General features: G+C 39.7%; 1 non-coding gene across 1 annotated transcript; it reads right to left on the reverse strand.

Annotated features, from left to right (window-relative positions):
• Nucleotides 1-19172: 19172 nt before the first annotated feature.
• LOC126023715 (U6 spliceosomal RNA) lies at nt 19173-19279 on the reverse strand. The gene has a single exon (XR_007500801.1). It is a non-coding gene; the product is annotated as a U6 spliceosomal RNA (small nuclear RNA).
• Nucleotides 19280-21933: the final 2654 nt, after the last annotated feature.

Here is a 21933-nt window from a genome sequence, read left to right on the forward strand (position 1 = left end):
CCAAAAATCAGATGTCACATCTATGGGTATATATTTTGAATATAAATTATTTTTGATATCAAAAAGTCAGTAATTTTCTTCAATCTTTCCAACTTCGCCATAAATGAACTGAGTTGTGTAAAATCTGCACTTCAGTTTTTTTATTTTTTGAAAAATGAAGCTCAACTCTCCTCTGACCTTCAGAAATTGTAATATGTTTCTTTTTTCTAAACTACAGAGTTTTCTGTGAATATATAAATGCAACACTAATCATGGGCACATATCAGTAATGGTGATCAGTCTGTGAAAGAGCGTTGAGTCATAATTTAAACTCCTGAAGTTTATCTTAATTGTTTCCCAAAGCCCGATCTTTTTCATGTTCTTTCTGTTTTGGCAAAAGTTTATCATCTCTGGTTTCAAAGTGATTTTCAATCATTCACTGCTAACTAGAATTACTCTTTATCACACCTTTGTGAGATTCCCTCACATCATGCTTGAAGACATTTTGTCCTATGTTTGCAATGACTAAAGCTCCTGGTATGGTTTGGAAGGTCATACCTAGAAAAATATTTCTTTATTTTCTTTAAGGAAAATGGGATGGACTCAGTGTCTTCTCAACAAAAAAATGGAAAAAGAAATAGATGTATTCCTTGACATAAAAAAAATTCACATGTATTTTTCTAAGTGTAAGAATCTAGTCTCAAGGTTCCTTTGATTCCACTTCTGCCACAATCTGGAGAAGAAATAGACACAGAACAGATCTCTGATGTCCAGGGCTAAGGGTGAATGCAAGGAAGTTACTTACTACAAAAGGACAAGAGGAAATTTTTTGGGAGGAGGGGCCATACCTGGTTGTGCTCAGGGCTTTAAACCTGGCATTATGCTCAGGGATCACTCACCTAGAAAGGTTCATTGGCTTTCAACGGAGTACCCACCAGTCTGATTTTCTTCTTAGAAGGCTCTTTGCCTCAGTACACCTGCACAATTTATACTATTGTTTATCCCTGCTTTCTACCTACTTAGATTTCTATCTTCCTAACATATGACAAAATTAAAATAAAGATTTTTCAACTGGATTTCAATAACTTGTTGAGACAGCAGGAATAACTACTTCTCTGCAGTTCCCAACTGGGCAAAACATCAAGTATTTTCAAAGTTAACCCCTTGCTTCTTTTTTGCATATATTAAATAACTTAAGATCTAATACAATTTAAAACACAAATTGTCAACATGCCTTTAGTTAGAATGGAGTCATTGGAAAGTAGATTTCTACATCAAAACCTTAGCATTTCTACTATTTATGAGTGAAAAAATTATTGAGCTCCTCCACCAATAAATAAAAATCAAACCGTCAAGCTGTTTAGTTTTATTCTCCTAATTTCACAAGTACTAATAATATCCGTGGTTCCTAAGTCAACACTCATATTGCTTTCCTTATCATTCAAGGAAAATTTTCACACACCTATAAATAATGTTGGAAAAACTGTCATAAAAAAAACTGGAAAGTGGTAGTGTTCCAACTTTGAGGAAATTTTATGGGAAGAACGCTCAGATGCAATATTACATAAATTGGAAATACTGTTTATTTAAAACCAACAAGGATCAACATAGAACAGACACAGATCTCTTTAAACATCAGATTTATCCTTTAGGGAGCCATCCATTCTGCTCTACTATGTCTAGGAATATTGTTGATTTTGTTACTTTTTAGAGTTGTTTTATTCACTTGATTGCTTCAAGTGTGGAAGTTTGAATGAAACACATAGTAACAAGGACTGGTGCTCTCATTCATTGAGCATGCTGCCATAAGCTGCCTAAGGAGACTGGTAATTTAAGGTGTTGCTCTTTTATGGGACATAGCAGACCATGCTAAAAACACGACCTACACTGTTTATTAAACACAGTCATCAACCAGATCTTGGTTGTGACTTTTGGATTTGGGCCAGTAGACATTTCAGACGCACCCAGAAAGCTAACACTAATGAATGACTTATTTTCTGTGCTAGCTAAATGAGTATAGTAGACAAGTAACCAAGATGATAACAACTTAATATGTAGAGTTATTCAGACCCTTAAGTAATAACTGCACTATGTATCAGTACCTGGACTTCCCACTTCCTGTTTGTTGTTTAACCTGTGGTTAATTTCAAGAATGGGAAATCAACAAATAAGACTCAAGGACACAGCAAGAGGCACCTGTCATGGCCAGTAAAACTCACAGTTATAAAAATTGGTTTTGGAGCAAAAGAAGCTCCAAATAACTACAATTGTGCAGTCAATCGAAAGAAGCAGAATTCACCTTGCACTGCATCTCCAAGATCACTGCTGCTCTGCACTTTGACCTTAAATAGGAGAAGATGGAATCAAGAATTCCAGCACCAAAAGTATACTTTATGGCCAACTAGAATATCACAAGTGACAAATACAAGAAAGCCTATCAATTTATTCTTATATTCCTAGTATCAACACCATGCCAGCTGCACAAGCAAGGAAAAGAGCAAGGAAGAAAAGTGCAAAGATCAACTCAAGGTGGAGTTGATTGTACTGGGACAGCAAACATGGGTAAAGCCACACACCTGACATTCAGCCAAACGAGCATAGGCCATGCTTCAATATGCCTACCACACCCATCAACATTGCAGGAGCATCTGGCAATCACTCTCCACATGACAGCTGAGTGTTGAATTTATATCAAGGAAAATGATCTTCAGGAATATGAGAATCAACTAGACCAAAGAATAAACTCCCCAAAGTAGCCTGGAGCCTGCACGCTTGCATAGAGCTAGTGAGAAAAGGGGTGACCAGCAGAAAAATGCTATGTATCAAACTCTGGGTATTTGTAAGACTCAAAGAGAATTGAGCTTTCCACTACAGCCCCTGAAGAAAAACTTCCTACTATGCTAATTTATGAAGCTGTCAGGAGGCTCCCTTTGTCCTTCCAATCCCTGGAGGAAGTATTAAAAGGGAAGCTGGTTTGATGTTAAAAAAATAAAACAGAAAATAATTATTTTGTTTGATTTTTTGTTGTTCTTGTTTTTTGTGCTCTGTTTTGTTTTTGTATCAGGACTGTGATGATTGTGTGATGCTTGACTTTATTGCTGTAGTGCTCATTGAATTTTTTTGTTTGATTTTTCTTTTTGAATTCTTGTGGTGTTTCTCTTCTTTTTTCCCCTTCCTCTCTCAAACTGATGTTTAGAGTCTCTAGAAGGACCCCGCCCATTTTTGGTCTGTTTGATTTTTACCCCATTATCTTTTTTCTTTTCTTTAAACAGAACCACAGAACTTGAACCATCCCATTCTGCCCCTCAAATTGAGAGGGAAATAATGGAGGGAACCAGGATCAAACAGTTGAATGATCGTTAAGTAGTAATACAAATGATCAGTCTTAAACACCAAATCCAAAGCCAATGACAACAGAATCTATATCCAATCTATAACAAGCTAGACACAGAGGGGACCAGTTATACTAGCAGTCCAGTCTGGGGGTTAAGGGAGGGGGATATGGGATGTATGCAGGGAATGGGGGTGAAGGGAGGACAACTTTGGTGATGGGAATTCCCCTAACTCAATGTTAATATGTACCTAAAATATTACTGTGAAAGATATGTAATCCACTTTGGTCAAAATAAAAAATTATTATTATTAAAAAAAAAGGTAAGCTGGAGGTGACTAAATGGAAGGTAGTATTCAAAGCATTGGAGAATGATGGTCTTCACTTGGAGAATTCCTTGGGTACATATTCGTTAAAGCACACTCAGTCATGGTTCTATAATTGGCAGGGGAGTTTTGAAGGTGGAGGGAAGCAGGAAAATCAGAGTGCATGGGCAGCCACAAGGATTTAGGGCTCCATATAATAGCAAAGCTGAACCAGCAGATTTTGGCAGCTAGGTTGGTGCAACTAGAGAAGGATTTGGCTGACCCTGGAAAGACAGTGTTGTGGAACAGTATTTTTCCAATGAGAGGATGCAAAACTATCTCTGCTCTACTGATGATAATGGAGTCTGACCATTTTCTATAAAAACTGGACGTGACCATAAATATAGAAAACATGGAAGAGGAGCTCAGGTGCCAAATAGGCAGGTCTGAAATGAGACCTCATTTCAGCCCTCCCATGCCACAACAGCTGTAGTTACAGAATCTTCTTAGATATCTGATGAAACCTTCCCTAATGGAAGTGGTGCCCAATGAATAAACAGTTACCATGAATTTATCTGGAAACATTTTTGAGTGCTTGGGGAGTATGGGACCCCTCCAATACCAACAAGATCACACTAGAAACAAAGAATCATCCCAAAATTCTGAAATCATGCAGAGAAGGCTAAGAAAGCCCTGGAGCACTATGGAGAGAGATTTGGGCTGCCAGCAAGCTGTAGCCTCTGGAGCACATGCTGCATGCTATCAGCACAGACATGGCTGCTTTGAAGCTGGGCACCTGGTGTTGGAGAGTCTGCAGTGCTGGAAAATGGGTTTTAAATCCCTACGAGAACCAGCCTCAATTATTGCTTCAAGTCTGACCTGATATGGAGGGAAGACAGAAGCGGGCAGATTGCAAAGACACGCTCTAATAATAGTTGTTGTTTCTGGAGCTTTCACTTCTCCCATAGGACAGGATCTTGGGGAAAGCTAAGGAAGTCAGGCTTCCATAGGTTTGAGCTCATGCAGAAAACATGTGTTAGGGGACTGAGGAGCAGGCAAAAGGAACTCTGGGTTACAGCACTGATCACCCCCAAACAGGATGCTCATCGGACAAAATTTTGCCCACCTCAGTTTTGCTTTAAAACAGTCGCTGTGTTCCAGGTCAGACAGGCCACCAACAGAACCAGCCTGAAGGTGCAGCTCAGCCATAATGTGGGCAATTCAGTCTGTAGCGGGGAGGTCCAAAAGCTGCCTGTCATAGGGTTGCACCTCACCCTAGGACTCCCAACGCACAAAATCCGAACCTCAGTGTACCGGTCACCCACAGATGCTGCACTGTCTACACCCAGACAAATCTCTCTCTCTTTCTCTCTCTCCTCCTTCCCTTCCCCTCACTTTCTCTGTCTGTCTCTCTGTCTCTGTCTCTCTGTCTCTCTATCTCTCACTCATATCCTGGGACGGAGCTAGGGAAAAAAGCCAGGGCTAAAGCCCCCTTATAACAAAGTGAACCACTTACCACCCCTTTGCTGCACCTGTCACAATATCTTAGGAGAAAGGTTTGGCGTAGGGCCTCTAGAGAGAAAAATCTATAGTTGGAACAAAAAGATTCTGCCGAGCAGATAGTCTCCTGCACAAGTTGCTTTTGAGCTCTTGCAGAAGCTTGTGGTTGGGTGTAGCTGTGCCTTCTGCTTAGGCCTGGTCTCACTACTGCTAATCTTGGGCTCCTCTGGACTCGTTCCCCGTCGTACACAGGAGCCACCAGAGCCACATATGTTGGCTGTGGTTCACAGAGACCTGGAGAATTGGAGGATGCAGGAGACTGAGTGAAGCAGGAGGTGGTGTAGATGCCACCTCCACAACTGGCATCCTCTGTTTACCTGGCGCAGCCCTGGAGCTCTCCACTGCTCTTCCTCCATTTCCTTTGCTTCCCTTGAGCCAAGCCCTCCTGCACCACCTGGACTTCAGAGGCTAGCAAGCCATGGGGTACACCCCGTCAAGGCCAGGACGCTCCCCTCCTGACAGACAAGTCAGCATGGAGCTTCTTGTTCTCAGAGTTTACCAGGGGCCAAATTGGAAAGGTCTCAGCAGTAGAAGCTGGAATAGACCAACAGGGTTAAGGGAGACCAGATGGCCAGAGTACATCCTTGATTTGGAACTAATTCAGTGATGGTACCAGCAATGCATTGGCCAGAGAGGTTCTTTATTCCATACTGCTTCAGAAAATGGTGGATGTTCATGAAAAATTGTGGGATGGTTCAGTTATACTCATTTATTCTTTATTTGTTTTGTTTGGAGGGTCATACCCAGCTATGCTCAGGGGTTACTTCTGGCTCTAAAATCACTTCTGATAGGCTCAGAGATCATATGGGGTTTCGGGGGTTGAACCCGGGTTGGCCACATGCAAGGTAGACACCCTTCCTACTCTGCTGTTGCTCCAGCTCCATACTTGTATATTCTTGAAAGGAATCTGAACTTGCTGTCGCAAAGAACAGTTAAGAGTTACAGCACCCCAAAGAATTGCAATTAAAGTTTTAGAGTAAAACCCTGAGTGTTAGCTGTGTGTTTTTTTCCCCATTTCTTTGGGCTAAGAAACTTTTTTCTTAGCCTCTTTTTTCTTGTTTCATTGAATTTTTTTATCACCATAAAAGAGCTAGATTTGGGTGGGGGTGGGGCGACACCAGGACAATGGTGGAGAGAAGCAATTTAGTGTGTGGATGGATAATTTATGGATGAAATCCTGCATTTGTAAACCATGGTACCTAAAACTAAAAAAAAAAAATTAAGTGCTGGATATTTCAAGTGCTTTCTCTGTACATAGTGAGATGATCATGTGTTTTTGGTTTTCACTAATGATGGATTGCATCAATCGATTTGGAGAATATAAAAGCCAATCTCGAAGTATTGAGATAAATCTGAGGATGTTCTGGTTTATAATCTGTAATGTAAGTTGACAGATCAAACAGGCCAACTGAATAATTGCCTCCCCAAAGTGTAAATCCATGACAGAACCTGATATAATTACTTTATAAGGTAGAGCCTATCCAGATGTGACCAAGTCAAGAATCTGTAAAGGGGGAGGTTATCTTGGATTTTTATTTTACATGGCACAATGCCATCATAAGTGTCTTTAAAATTCTACAACAGAGCTTTCACTCATTAAGAGAGCCACGTGGCTATGGATAAAACTTGGAATAGGAAAAAAAAACTTGGAATAGGTTGCAAAATAATACAATAAGCTCCTTGTGAAGTACGTCTGCATCAACATTCACAAGGTACAGTGAACCGGTGTTAACTCCAGTAACATTGGAACTGAGGTCCATTCTTAAAACATTTCATTGAATTTATCAATGTTATTAACTGAGCCTGGGTCTTTTCCTTGTGCTGTTTTTATTTCTGTCTGGTTAATGGTCTATACAGCTTTTCCATTCTTTCTTGAGTCATTTCTGGTAGAATATATCTCTTTCTGTAAATGTATTCATTCCATCTGAGTTAATACATTTTGGCTACTGGTATTTTTGTTACTATCAGAGATTTTTGGTCAAACTTTAGCAACTGTGGTGAGAGATTCAGAATATATATATATATATATATATATATATATATATATATATATAGAGAGAGAGAGAGAGAGAGAGAGAGAGAGAGAAAGAGAGTTTGTGATCTACCTTTTTTTTTTTCTTGTTAGTTTGTTTTTGGGCCATACCCAGTGGCCCTCAGGAGTTACTCCTGGTTCTGTGCTCAGAAATTGCTCCTGGCTAGGGGGACCATATGGATGATGCTGGGGATTGAACCTGTGTCTGTCCTAGATCAGCCACATGCAAGGCAAATGTCCTACAGCTGTGCTACCATGCCAGCCCTAGGATATGTACCATTCTAAGGATTATTTGAAATGTGAAACTTTATCAGGCTATTTCATGTTTTCTACTCTGGGTAAAAATTTCTATCTTCTATTATTTCAGAAAATTAAGTTTGAATTGAAATGCATTTTTTAAAATTATTTTTAGGCCACACCAGTCTGCATTCAGGAAATACTCCTGGCCCTGTGCTCAGAAATTACTCTGGTAGGCTCAGGGAACCATTTGAGATGTTGGGGATTGAATCCTGGTTGACTACATGTAAGAGAAGCACGCTCACACTGTGCTATCAGCCCTTGAATTGCATTTTTTATTATGACTTTTAATCTATTCAGATCATTCTCAAATTTTGATCTGAATAGGAACCCAATGTGTCTGTTGCTTATTCATGCTTATTTCCATTTCCCTGCCTAGTATATATATATATTTTTATTGCTTCTGGATGCTTCCCATGAAAAAGCAAAAATGCTAAATTTGTGTGCTATAAATTATCTTAAACTTGCATCTTATTTATTATTGCTCCCCCAAACTCATTTTCTCTTTCTGTGTTTATCTGAGCTCACAGAAATTTAAATAATTTAAATGTTGTCTTTCCTTAGTTTATCTCATTTTGACCATTCCCTTTTTCACCTATTGTCAGATTTATATAGTTGTGACAAGAAACTCTCATATTCATATTTTTTAAAATAATATTGCTATTCCTGGTCAATGGCATTCTCTTCCCTTAATGTGACTGAAAATATTGACTACCTGTACTGAACAATCTAGTAGCCTATGTTTAAAGGGTTTTAACCTTTTGATTTACTACAATACATGATTTTTTAATTTTTATTTAGCTGTGCAGTTTTTATTCATTATTTATATTTATAAGCAATAAATAAAAATGCTCCTGGATATAGCTCCCTTTTCAATGACTTCTGCTCAGCTTGGTAATTAAGGCATAATTAGAGCCCAACTCAGTGGACACAGTACTTACACCCTCCCCGGAAAATCCATGGACCTTCAAAGTTTCCTGATCATTGGCTGCTGATACCTCTCTTTCTCCCTCTCCCTCTCCCTCTCTCTCCCTCTCCCTCTTTCTCTCCCTCTTCTTCTTTTCTTCTCTCCTTCTCTCTCTCTCTCTCTCTCTCTCTCTCTCTCTCTCTCTCTCTCTCTCTCTCTCTCTCTCTCTCTCTCTCTCTCTCCTCACGTGAAGTGTTAACACCACCAAATAGGACTCTGTGCTACCTGCCAACGGTAAAAAAAAATCACATTTTCTTTTATTTTCTATTTCTGGAAACTCTTGGTGTGTGCAGAACTTCTATTCAAAATGATTTTAAAGGCCAGTGTATTCACTCCCATTCTCTGTTCACAAGTGGGGAGCTTGCAGTGGAGTGTGGGTTGAGGATGTCCCAGATATTATTTCTTTTCCTGCAATTCCAGGACATGCTTTTTCTGAGGTTGCTTCTCCTCATAAAACATCTACAACATCAAATCTAATAATGCCTCCTGGAATTATTTTTTAACACACATTCTGAACACTGACTATTGCATTCAACTTCTTCTATTTTTTTTTTAAGACAACTTCTAGAAGTTTGCAAGCAAAACTTGAATATCATCCTATTCCACTCACTGACTCAAGTGATCTCAACCAGCCTCCTTCAGCTGGGAAAATTTGAAAAATATTTTAAGGACTGACTAGGACAAAAACCAATGCAGGTAGCATTTTATTTATTAAATATGTTATTGAGTTATGATTTATATCTGTGGCTGCTTAGAGATTAGAAATGTGAAAGGGATCATCAGGAAATTTCCATGCCAGTTACTGTTCACAGATTGAAGATTAAGGGTCTAGATCAATGAGTTTCAAATATTTTTTGGTTTTGTTTTGGGATCACAGCCAGCTATTTTCAAGGTTTACTCCCATCTTACACTCAGAAATCACTTCTGGTTGGTGTGTGGCTCAGGGGAACATATGTAGTGACAGGAATCAAATTGAGGTTTGATGCATGCAAGGAAAATACTTAAACTTTTCCCCATGCTATTACTGTAGACTGGGTTTTCAAGGCTTTATATGTGCTAGGCACTATCCAGCCCTGGGCCTCACAAAACCTACTGTATGTAACATTGACATAACCCCTGTGACTCCTGAGTATTGCTGGATGTGGGCATTACAAAAAAAGAACATTTTAATAATTTTCTTTACTTTTCCAGTTTTATAAAACATTAAAACACTGTAGGTTTACAAAGATGTCATAATTCAGTTGTTTCAAGCATTCAATGCTTTAGCACCAATTCTACCACTACTGCAGACCTTCTCTCCACCACTGTCACCAGTTTTTCACACACACCCAAGCCCACCCTCTTGGCAGCAACAAAATAATTTATGTTATACTGCTTGCTACAATGAGGTGGTAAATAAAATTATTAAAACAATGTAAAAGAAAGTATGAAAATTGTTCTATCTCACAGTGGGGTTATAAAAATCATGATCTGAGAAATACTGAGCTGTTTAATAGTAGCTGAATCTTCTGTGTTATTGTTTAGGCTTATTGCACTTAGGTGGCTTCTATGCTACTTTCTCATCTAATTTTCTGTGCTCCTACTAGGCTGTCAGTACAGTGAAATTTGGTAGATGCTACCTTGTGCTCGAAGAGCTTCAGGACCTGTGTACCTGGGAGTTCTCTAGGCTTGTTGTCTTTGCAAAGATTAGTAGTGAGGCAGTGAAGAGGCAGTGAAGTGGGCCATTCGTATGGTGGAGACTTTGGGGGTATGAAAGAGTCTGTCAGAGCTTCAGTAGTGCAAGGCCTCAGCCTCCTCCAGAGGGTGCCCCAGAAATTTTAGTAGAAAGAGCCATAAATTTTAATGGTTTGGCTTGCATCTTTTCCTAGATTAGTAGTGAAACTGTGATGCTAGGCTGTTAATTACATATTGAGGGCAGTGGGGGTATGGATCATTTAAATAATTTTTTGAAAAAATATATTTAGGAAAATTGCAGTGATGGTTTTAAGAAAGGACAGAACCAAATATCCAAGTCAGATTCAGAAACGATGAAATCATGAGACCCAAATTAAACAATCAAAACTTGAAATGGATCTTTTGTGCTGGCAGGCTGGGGGGGGGCACAGGTGGTGGCATGGCTTATATTCTGTGAACATTGGTGGAAGGAGGTTGAAACTGATGGTGGAATTGGCTCTGAAATATTATATGTATGAAACCCAGCTATGAAGAACTTCGAAAATCACAATGGTTTCAATAAAAACTTATATAAATAAAAATGAGCGAGGGATACTTGATCAAGAGAAAACAGAACCTACCCCAGAGCGGAATTAAAAAGTATATACAAGTATATCTGTATATTTAGAGAAAAAACTATAGGCTCTAGGTGAGCAAGAAATCAGTCTATAATAATTGTTTGATGAACCAGCTGGAAATTTCTGCAACCAGGCACTGATAAGCTGCCAAGAGATTGAAAACAGGATTTACTCCTGGGGTGAGGTCACCTCTTTGTGTGTGGTAGACACATGCGGTCAGAATTTTCTGAGTGTGGAAGAAGCAGGGAATTAATTTATTTTATTTAGGTGATTAGTGGTGTTTGTTTACTCTGTTCTGGAATTTAATTTACTTATACTATTTCTCCATAACAAGATGGATGTGGGTGGGGTCAGGAGACCCTAAATCCCACTGCAAGACCCTTAAAACCTGTAGGTTGCACTCTTGAGTCTCTTAGCACAAGAAGTACCCTGTACAAAAATGATGGGCATATTGAAGTATTGTTTCTAAACAGAAGTATAGTATTTCTTTTTTTTTTCTTTTTTGTTTTTTTTGGGCCACACCCGGTGACGCTCAGGGGTTACTCCTGGCTATGCGCTCAGAAGTCGCTCCTGGCTTGGGGGACCATATGGGACACCGGGGGATTGAACCGCGATCCCTCCAAGGCTAGCGCAGGCAAGGCAGGCACCTTACCTCTAGCGCCATCGCCCGGCCTCATGTATTTCTTTTTGGTAAGGAACTTTGCCTTATTCCTAGGTGCCTTGGTTCAAACTGCAGCACTCATTTATTAAATGGCTTATTTTTCTCCTATTGTTATTTTTTAGATAGTTATTTTCTTTCTCCAGATATTTTTATTGCTTGAAAAAACAATGAAGATCCCAGAAATTGACTTAGGAATTTACAGAAAGAGCCTCACATTAACAAATTCATTTATTGGAGTAATATTTCATCATAGCATTATGGAGATTTAAAACATATGTGTTTAAAAAACGAAGTGCACAGTAAGTTCACCATTGGAAGTCTTATTAAATAATTTACATAGAAATGCACCCTCTTTATATTTACCCCCACTTCTTTCCTTCTGAAAATGACTAACTTCATAGTCTAAAAGCTTATATTATCTGTTGATTTATCTGTTTATCACATATTGAGGACAACCACATAGTGTTTGCCTTTAAATTCACTAAAACTAATACTATCTAGCACCCATTTGTTGTTGAAAATGGCAAATGTCATCTATATTTTAGATTGCTGACATAGTTCACTGTGCATTTATGTGATATCTTTATTCACTCACTCGCTATTGGCCATTTAAGTGGTTTCCAGTTCTTGGACATTTTAAATAAAGCTTCAGTAGACTTAGCAAGGGGGCAAATGTCCCTTCAAATTAGTGTTTATCTGCCCAAGAGACAGGCATGGGGTGGTAGGGATGGAAAGGAAATGGGGGACATTGGTGGCCAGAAAGGTGCACTCATAAAGATGGTGTGCATTGTATGACTGAAACAACAATGTACAATCATGTAATCATGGTGCTTAAATAGAGCAATCAAAACATTAAAAATATAAAAAAAATAGTGTTTCGTTGTCTTTATGGGATAGCAGGAACACAGACTCTTTTGGTGTGTGAGGAGATGAAAACTCCCAGTGATACTCTGCTCTACAGTCTTGATGGTTCAGTGCTGAGGCACTGAAGTAATGTTTCTTGTTGCTGCTTTAGGCACAACAATGTTGGGGCCATGAAGTTCACTCCCTTGGTGCTGAGAGGCTCAGGTTCTGTTAGAGATGGATCCTTGGGATTGCATGCCAACCTCATGCTCTGGCATTTTGAGATACCACTTTACCATTGAAATGTCTATTTTTAATCTTTGGCAACTGTGCATACTGCTTTCAAAAAATAGTGTCACCAATTTACATTATCACTAGCAGTACCAGAATTCTCTTCCCTCCATAATCTCTTCAACACTTGTTTTCCTTTAAAGTAGGAGTCCTCAAATGATGGCCCATGGGCCAAATGTGGCCTACTGAGGACATTTAGCCAGCTTACCGGACCACCAAGCTGGCTGCTGCCTGTCATTTTTTTTTTTTTTTACAGGACAGTCACCGGTGGGAGAGGGGGTGGGGAATTATGGGAATCGATGTCCGTCCTTCAGGTGATGAGAGGATTTGAACATTGCAACCAAACTACAACTATCCAGGATTCAAAGGAATCATTTGGGAGGGCTGCCTGCAGGTGGCTTTTGGGCAGTGAAGGTCCGAGTGCGGGTAAGAGAGCACAGGAGACAGAGTCGCAGCACAGAGGCAGTGTGGAGGAAGTTGGCAGCATTATTAAGAGGTGAGTCCCATGGTCACTACCAGAAGGAATAGAAGAAATTGTGAATAATAAGAAGAAATGTAGTTAAGAGTGAAAAGAAGGAAACATTGAAAGAAGACAGAAGGGTTGTTATTTTGTTTTGCATTTTTCCAATAAATAACAGCATCTGTTCATATGCCTATCAACCATCTGTATGTCTTAGATAAGTGTTTATTTGGAACAACTGCCCATTAGAAATTGCACTGTTTTAGTTATGTTTAATTTTAGGAACACACACAGTGCACAAACACATACTTGTTTGAAATCTTGGAAGAATTTACTAGTGAAGCTATCTAATTCTGGGCTTTTACTTTCTGAAAGAGCATATTTCTGTCTTGACTTTGTTATTAGTTATCTTTATGTTCAGTATTTCTATTTATTCTTGATTCTTGGTATAATGTATCTTTCTAAGAATTAGTTTCTGTAATTTATCCAATTTCTTGTATTATGTTTACATAGAATGATTATTTTTACTCTTTTTGATCTTGGTATTTCTATAATATCTGTTATGATTTTGTTTCTGATTATTATATTTTTCTCTAGGAATATCATCAAGAATAAAAAGTCAAGTTACTTATTAACCTAGGAATTAAGAAGTAGTACATTAATAAGTATTAATAAATTGGGGCTTATTTTTAAAAGATTGCTTTCACTGATTTTTAAATTTATTTGATCTCTATTTTGTTCATTTCTACTCTAGTTTCTACCTCTTCCCATCTACTGCTTTTTGGATTTGCTTCTTTTTTTTTTTTTTTTTTTTTATTTCTTTTTTTTTTAATTTTTATTTTTAATTATGAGAACAAGGGTGCAAAGAAAGAGGACAAGGTAAAGTTACAGTGGAAGGACAATCACCCATAACATAATTCTCAGAAGTCCCCTTGCTGATATCTTAACTTTGAAATTTCAGCCAAAGAACATTAAGATAAATAAGACAGAATCCATGTACAATTACTTTGTTCCTCAAGTCCCCAGATTGTAACACATTATAATATTTCTTAACAGTACACAAGGAAATCTAAAGCCATAAAACTTACGTAACTCCTTAAACATTACAGGCATAGTATTTTCTTACATTTCCATATACATGCATATTAGCTTAAGTTAACCTCAAATTTTAAGTGAGTTCTTTTTAAGGATTAGAGTCAAAGGAGCACAGTAAAAATGGTGTTAGAGTGGCAATTGTTGTTTGCATAGGCCCACCAAAATATGAGGGACATGGAAAGAAATAACCTTGGCCTAAGTACAAAGAGACCAGACCCCTGAAGTTTCTTGGCACAAGACGAAGTCTAGGCTCCAGGCAAGCTAGATCGTCCAATCCAATACATAGTCTGTAGTGCCAACACACTTTTATTTTTCACACAGTCTCTGTTGTTGGTATCATGTTTCTGTATTAAAGATCCTGGAACCTGCATATCTTACATTGAAGTCAGGATGTGGAGCATCCTCTCCTTTCACCTCACAATCAAAGGGCAATGCAGGGAGCCCTGTCCTGTAAGCAGGTCGTTGTTGTTGTTAAGTCTTCTCAGTGTTAAGGGAAGTCTCTTTTGAGCAGGTCGAGGTCTGAGCAGTGTAGGTCTTCCGTGGTAGAGGATTGTTTCCAGGTGATGTTATAGACCAGCCTGGATGTTTCGTGGATGGCTTTCCTGGTTCAGGGGAGAATGGAATATGCCCTTTCTTCTGAGGTCTGTGCCAGGTCGTTATGTCAGTGTTCAGGGTGTAAGATCCCTTTGCACTACAAGATTTGTGTGTTCCAATCTCTATTAGATAGGATCTTATTTGTATTTATACTATTTTCCCATTTTAATGTGCCTATGCAAATAAGAAGCAATGCCACATGGTGTTATTGGCGCATATGGGGGCCAAAAGAACAATTACAATGATTCCCAAGACATGGTTCAATCATAAGCATTAAACTGGGAGACTCTTCCACCAAAATTCCTTGTTAAACAGCTCAAAAAGAGAAGATAAAAAGTGGTTAGAATCATCACTGTATAAGACAACATTTAGTAAGAATTATAGCTGTCAGAGAAAAAACACAAAATATTCTAAAGAAATACGTGTCCATTTTATGTATCTTGAAACAGTTTGGGGTTGTCACACACAATGCATAGCTTTGGACTGTGATTAGGATTGTACACTACTGAAGTTAAAAAGAGTAAACTAGGTTAGTGATGTTTGAGAGGGGGTTAGAGAGTTAAGGAGTAAAAAAGAGCTTTGTAGGGGTGTGGGAAAGGGGAGAATACAAAATAAACATTCTGTATACGGAAAACATAACATAAGAATAAGGAATATTCTGATTACATGAAGTACATGAAGTACGCGCGGGGGCGTGAGCCCCCGCGCGGTTCTGTAATTCTTGGATGCCTAGGGAGGAATTTCTCACCCCCTCCCCCCAGGGCCCGATTAACCAGGCGTGGCCCTGAAGACCCGCCTGGTGTGGGGGGAATCTTGTTCCCCTGGACTAAGTGGTCAGCCCAGGGGTCCTATGGCTAGCTGTCCTGCCCAGAGCCCCCAACATACCAGGCAAACACACCAAGAAATCCTGGCATTCGGAGTGTTCTGAGCCCAGCCAAGCCTCTGTAGGTTTTGGATGCCTAGGAAGGAATTTCTCACCCCCTCCTCCCAGGGCCAGATTAACCAGGCGTGGCCCTGAAGACCCGCCTGGTGTGGGGGAAATCATGCTCGCCTGGACAAAGTGGTCAGCCCAGGGGTCCTATGGCTAGCTGTCCTGCCCAGAGCCCCCAACATACCAGTCAAAAGCCCACGAAATCCTGGCATGTGGAGTGTTCTGAGCCCAGCCAAGCCTCTGTAGGTTTTGGATGCCTAGGGAGGAATTTCTCACCCCCTCCCCCCAGGGCCCGATTAACCAGGCGTGGCCCTGAAGACCCGCCTGGTGTGGGGGGAATCTTGTTCCCCTGGACTAAGTGGTCAGCCCAGGGGTCCTATGGCTAGCTGTCCTGCCCAGAGCCCCCAACATACCAGGCAAACACACCAAGAAATCCTGGCATTCGGAGTGTTCTGAGCCCAGCCAAGCCTCTGTAGGTTTTGGATGCCTAGGAAGGAATTTCTCACCCCCTCCTCCCAGGGCCAGATTAACCAGGCGTGGCCCTGAAGACCCGCCTGGTGTGGGGGAAATCATGCTCGCCTGGACAAAGTGGTCAGCCCAGGGGTCCTATGGCTAGCTGTCCTGCCCAGAGCCCCCAACATACCAGTCAAAAGCCCACGAAATCCTGGCATGTGGAGTGTTCTGAGCCCAGCCAAGCCTCTGTAGGTTTTGGATGCCTAGGGAGGAATTTCTCACCCCCTCCTCCCAGGGCCCGATTAACCAGGCGTGGCCCTGAAGACCCGCCTGGTGTGGGGGGAATCTTGTTCCCCTGGACTAAGTGGTCAGCCCAGGGGTCCTATGGCTAGCTGTCCTGCCCAGAGCCCCCAACATACCAGGCAAACACACCAAGAAATCCTGGCATTCGGAGTGTTCTGAGCCCAGCCAAGCCTCTGTAGGTTTTGGATGCCTAGGAAGGAATTTCTCACCCCCTCCTCCCAGGGCCAGATTAACCAGGCGTGGCCCTGAAGACCCGCCTGGTGTGGGGGAAATCATGCTCGCCTGGACAAAGTGGTCAGCCCAGGGGTCCTATGGCTAGCTGTCCTGCCCAGAGCCCCCAACATACCAGTCAAAAGCCCACGAAATCCTGGCATGTGGAGTGTTCTGAGCCCAGCCAAGCCTCTGTAGGTTTTGGATGCCTAGGGAGGAATTTCTCACCCCCTCCCCCCAGGGCCCGATTAACCAGGCGTGGCCCTGAAGACCCGCCTGGTGTGGGGGGAATCTTGTTCCCCTGGACTAAGTGGTCAGCCCAGGGGTCCTATGGCTAGCTGTCCTGCCCAGAGCCCCCAACATACCAGGCAAACACACCAAGAAATCCTGGCATTCGGAGTGTTCTGAGCCCAGCCAAGCCTCTGTAGGTTTTGGATGCCTAGGAAGGAATTTCTCACCCCCTCCTCCCAGGGCCAGATTAACCAGGCGTGGCCCTGAAGACCCGCCTGGTGTGGGGGAAATCATGCTCGCCTGGACAAAGTGGTCAGCCCAGGGGTCCTATGGCTAGCTGTCCTGCCCAGAGCCCCCAACATACCAGTCAAAAGCCCACGAAATCCTGGCATGTGGAGTGTTCTGAGCCCAGCCAAGCCTCTGTCTGGATTTGCTTCTATACTTTTGACTTGCCTCATTTGTAAGCTTAGATTTGTTAGTGTGTCTTTCTTTCTTTGTGGAGGTAGGCTGCCCGACTATAAACTTCCTTATACTACTTCGCTACATCCCAGAAAGATTGATAGTTATCTTTCACAGAATACCTATAACTTACTACTTATATAATATTTTGGTTGCTTTATTGAGCCAATATTTGTGCAGTGACATGTTGCTTTTTTTTATGAACTGTGGTTTTAACATATTTTTCTGGTTATTTAGACATATAAATTATGATCTGACAGATGATTGATATTTCAACCTGCATGACTTTTCTGAGACTTACTTCCAATCTATTGTTGAATCTCCTCTGGGAACACTTACAAAGACTATATATTCTGCGACTTGTGGTTAGAATGCTGTCAATATCTATAAAATCTCAATGTAAAAATAAAATTGAGTGTCATATTCTTTGTTTGCTGAAACTGAAAACATCAATTCAATACCTTTCCTGGTTCTGAACTTAACAGCATTGATTGCTTATTTTAAGCCTCTTAGTCTATTTGATTGAAAGTTTTTCTTTTGTATTTTTGCATATATAAAATAACCAATTTTCCAAAATATATAAAATGGACTTTTTTCAAAATATTTGGGTTCTTATAAAGTTGATGTAGCAGAGAAAGGCATTATATTGTTCCAGAAAATTTATTGATTATTTAATTTTGACTTAGGTTCATAATGGAATAGCCTCTTTAATAGTACAGTGAAAAATGGGTCACTATCATGATATAGCTGTTTTATGCAATATATACTCTAATTTTCCATGTCAATATATTTTTAATATTGTGTGTTTTCAAAGATCTTTTTGTCATCTTCATAAAGTACAAGGTAATAGGCAAAACTCCAAAAATTGGAGTTTAATGACCATGACTATGATAATTCCCTTTTGTAACCCAATCTTAATTTTTTCAATGCAAGACATGCTCTTGTTATTATACATTGCAGTGTTATGAGATAAAAATTAAAAATAAATTAGGATTGGAGAGATAGTACAGGTGCTTAGTTGCTTGCTTTGCTGACCAATTCTTATTCAAATCCCCTCACAGAAGTGATCACCGGCACTGCTAGAAGTAACCCCAAACACAAAGCCAGAAGTAACCTTATGTGTGTGGTCCCAAATCAATCAATAAAGAGATCAGAGATATAGCTTAAAAGGTTGGAGTGGATGAGATCTATTCTGGTTTATATGCTGACATCAATGTCATGTCAAATCCACTGGGAATTTTTTACTTCCTTTTCTGAATTAAAAAACTCTTATTTTTTGTATAGCTTGTTGCCAGAATTCTAAACTAGAAGAACAATGTGGTTATGTTATTTGTGGTAATATCATAATGGCAATTTAAAATATCTGTCTGAATTGTTGCTAGTTAGGCATTTACCTGCTTTACACAAATGAGCTTTGGAGCACCTATTGGAAGCACATATGGATTAGCTTTCCATGGCCCATATTTAATGCCAGGAGAATAATTATTTTTTTGTTTATTTGTTTGATGGCTTTTGGGCTTGATCTACACTTGGTGGTGGTTAGGGCTTATTCCTGGTAATTACTCTAAGCCCATGTTGGTTTAAGGCACTCTATTATTATTATTATTATTATTATTATTATTATTATTATTATTATTATTATTATTATTATTATTATTATAGGTTTGATCCTTTGGGTGCTTTTTTTTTGAGTCCAAATATGATTGAGACATCATGTCTTCTAGTATAGTCATTCGTGAGAATGCTCCAGAAGTTAAAGCAATGGCCTTGGGGCCTACTGAGATTACATTGAGCCAGGAACACATGACCATATGAACCCTATTATTCCCAATAGAATTATTACAATTAGGCTGAGCTAAAGACAAACATCCTGATTTTTTAAAATATGGAATGCTTCTTGAATTTGCATGTCATTCTCGCACAGGGCCCATATTAATATTTTCTGCATTGTTCCAGTTTTAGTTTATGAGCTGCTGAAGGGAGCACTATTATATTATACAGGTATCTGGCTTCCGTCTCCTTGCAGCAGGCAAATCGTTTTAATATGTTCCCAGTTTTTAGCATTGTTTCCTTTCCTTTTTCATCCCTCATGGTTAAATACCCTTGTTTATAGTCATATAACATAGTTACATGGACCAGAAAAATAGGATAGAATACAAAAAGCACAGATAGCCTTAATAAAATTTCTATTGACCATCTGTCAGTAGTCTGGGCTACTGGCCATTGGTAGTCCATTTCTATCTGGATTTGGATCTGCACATAAAGTCCCTCATATTTCTAGATAGTACAGTTTCTGAGAGCCTACAATACATTCTGACACTTTTCTTTGAGCTTTCTTTGTTATTGAATAATAACAAGTGTATTATTGTTGTAATACTAGTTCTGTGCTCAGAGATCATTTCTGGTGGGGGTTTGGGAACTAAATGTGGTGCTGGGGATCAAACTTGAGTCAGCTATATGCAAGGTGAGTCCCCTTTCTTATAAATTATCTCTCCAACTCCTTGTTTGAGTTTTTAACTTTCATTACAGGAACTGTAGAAACTTTTCAAAGAATCTTTCTCAAAAGAGGATAACAAAAATAGAATTATTGCCCATATTCAGTTTTGGAGTGCTACTTTAACATTTTCTGACATGGTTCAGCTTCTCATCAAAGCAGCTGTAAATTGCTTTGGTCTTCCTGGTCTACACTTTCTTTGATATTTTAAGCATAAGAACTATGGGGTAAGAGTGATAGCCTTGCATGTGGCCGACCCAGGACAGACCTGGGTTCAATCCTCAGAATCCCATATAGCCACCTAAGTTTGCCAAAAGCTATTTCTGAGTGTAGAGTATTTCTGAGCATAGCTACTTGTGGCCCAAAAACCAAAATAAAAAAAAAAACTTATTTATACATTAATTTGGGGGATTATCTCCTAGGTTTCAGAAACTCAAAACATTTTTATTTTATGTTTCTCATAAAATTGTGTAAGTGAAAGAGAACTTAATAACATAAAAAGCATATTTTCCCTGAACAGAGTCTATAGTTGATCTCGTGACAATATACTCCAAGGGCGGAGAAACCCCATATCTCTTAGGCCAAGTGAATTCCTTTTGGAATGACTCCAATATTTACTGTGCCAGGGCAGGAGGGAAAGAAATAAAACACAAAATATTGTTTATCTTTTTATATATATTATTTTTATCTTCATTTATTATCATTATTATTATATTTACCTATCTATTTTTGGTTGATTTCTTTGTTTTGGTGTGGTTACTGAAGCTGTTGCCCCCATTTACACTTTCTTTTCTTTTCTTTTCTTTTCTTTTCTTTTCTTTTCTTTTCTTTTCTTTTCTTTTCTTTTCTTTTCTTTTCTTTTCTTTTCTTTTCTTTCTTTATATGCTCTACCATGTTTCTTATCTCAAGACCGTGGCGTTTTTTTTTTTTTTTTTTTTGTGGTGGTGCTTAGCGTTATTGTTGGAGTCCTCACTGGATATTTGACACTTGTTTTTGTACTGGTGTAGTGTTTCACCTTTTTCTCCTTCGTCTCTCTAACTGAGGATGAGACCCTCTAGAAGAATTCCGCTTATTTTCTGCGTATTAGACCTTTACCCCAGTTTACTACTATTCCCTTCTTCAAACAAAACCACGCAACTTGAACTAGCTAGTCCTGACCCCCAGTTAGAGGGGGAAATAAGGGAGGCACCAGGACCAAACAGGTGCAAGACTACTAAGTATTAGGCTAGATACAGAGAGAACAACATATTCTGGCAGCCCTAGGGGTGAGGGAAGAACATATGGGAGGTAGGACAAAAACGGAGGTGTAGGGAGGACAAATTGGTGATGGAAATCCCCCCTGATTTTATGTAAATATGTACCTAAAATATTATTGTCAACTCTTGCATTACATAATTAAGGATGGGGCTGGATGGCGGTGGATGGCGATGGATTTCTTTTTGTGCCATCCCAGGCCACGTGGCTCCGCAACCCCCATAAACCGGTGGGTCTGGGGTCCAGGAAAGCGACAGGTATAGAACTCACTCACAGGCAGGCGTCAGGAAGCAACAACTTTATTCATGCCCTATCCACTACATGTATGTGGCCTACTCATAACCTTTCAAGCATTCAGCCATTCTTGGCTAGCCCTGCGTCTTAACTCACTTCAGCCATCTTCAGGGCCAAAGGAAACGGCCAAAAGGCAAAAGCCCCTTAATCCCCTGGCTTTCGGGTTTATCTACCTATTCCAAGACCCCTCCCAGGAATGGGCCGGGTCTTGCAGGTAAGGTCACACCTATTATCCGGTTCCCAAGACCCCTCCCAGAAATGGGTGGGTCTCAGATAGGTACCCTACAGTCAACAATATGTAAGCCACTATGATCAAAATAAAAATTAAATTAAAACAAAGGATATTTTCATTTATATGGGATCTATTTGAGTGCCTTTTAGTGTTGCCTTGCAGTGTGTTAGAGTTCATAGGCCATAATAATTCATTTTCACACATGTGTATGCATACGTTTGGTTTTTAGTGGAGTGTTTTGCAAATATATCCCAAGTTTTACTTTATATTATTTGTATAGAATTGGGTTATAGGAAGATGAAAAATATTTAAGGTCCAATCTGCTCCATATCTATTAAGCTTTTATGTAGAAGACACTAGGAGGGG

Source organism: Suncus etruscus, chromosome 11 (genome assembly GCF_024139225.1).
Source record: "Suncus etruscus isolate mSunEtr1 chromosome 11, mSunEtr1.pri.cur, whole genome shotgun sequence".
Classification (NCBI taxonomy): Eukaryota; Metazoa; Chordata; class Mammalia; order Eulipotyphla; family Soricidae; genus Suncus; species Suncus etruscus.